Raw genomic sequence first — 1,203 nt, forward strand, 5'->3', positions numbered from 1 at the left:
ATAAACTTTTTTTAAACTCTTATCTTCCACTAAAAATCTTATCTAGGGGCTGGGATTTAGCTCAGTGGTTCTGCTGCCTGCCTTGCAAGTGCAAGGTCTCAAATTCAATCCCCAGTACCAAAAACAATTTAAAAAAATAAAAATAAAAATCTTATCTATTCATTACCCCTTCCTTTGTCTGTCCTCTTTTGGTGGGGGAGCTGTGTCAGCCCTCCCTGACCCTCACACTGACCTACATCCCCAGCCCGTTTTATTTATTCATTTTCACCCAGAGTCCCCATAATTGGCCAGCTGGCCTTGAACTTGGCGTCCTCCTGCCTCAGCCTCCTGAAGATCTGAGCTTACAGGTGTGCACCACACATCTGGCTCCTCATTTTTCTTAAAAAATTTTTTAAAAAAAATATGAAGTCATTTGGTCAGGGCTGGGGATTTAGCTCAGTGGTGCTGCCACCTGCCTGGCAAGCGTAAGGTCCTGAGTTCAAGCCCCTGTACCAAAATAAAGAAAAAAAAAAAGTCATTTGGTCACTCATGTTTTCATCTACACATTAAAATGAATTGTGTCATCCCGACAGAAGGCTGGCAGCCTACTTACAGAGGTCATTGAGTACCAGGTCTAACACCAAGGTGGGCATGGTGTTGCACACCTGTAATCCCTAGCACTCTGGGAGGCTGAGGCAGGAGAGTCTAAAATTGGGAGTCCAGATTGGGTAACGTAGCAACTTAACAACGAGACCCTATCTCAAAATAAAAAATAGAGAAGGGCTGGGGATGTAGCTCCGTGCAAAGGCTCTAGGTTCAACCCCCAGTACTGCCAACGACATAAAAATAAAAGTCAAGCACCATTTCTCAGCAGTCTTGCCTCCTTACCCTACAAGCATAAGCCAGGCCCACCAGGGACTACGCAGGCGTCGAACCCCGGCGTTGTGCAAGAGAGGAAAGGCTGCTGGAAGAGGGAAGGAAGTGTGGGGTCAGTGGGGACCTTCCCTTCCGCCCACAGCCCGGCGTCCCCAAGGTGAGACAGAGACTGGCTCCTCAGCAGGGTACCCTGGCCTCGGTGCTGCCCAAGCCGCCCCAGCTGCGCTCGAGGCTCCCCCGGATGCGCAGCCCCTCGTCACAGCTGAGGAGCGCCCGCCCATGCCGCGTGGGGAGACCCTAGAGACCTGACCTGGACACCCAGGGGCCGTGGCTGGCCACCCCCAGGGC

Source organism: Fukomys damarensis, unplaced genomic scaffold (genome assembly GCF_012274545.1).
Source record: "Fukomys damarensis isolate Sample0158 unplaced genomic scaffold, DMR_v1.0_HiC HiC_scaffold_17, whole genome shotgun sequence".
In the NCBI taxonomy this organism is placed as follows: domain Eukaryota; kingdom Metazoa; phylum Chordata; class Mammalia; order Rodentia; family Bathyergidae; genus Fukomys; species Fukomys damarensis.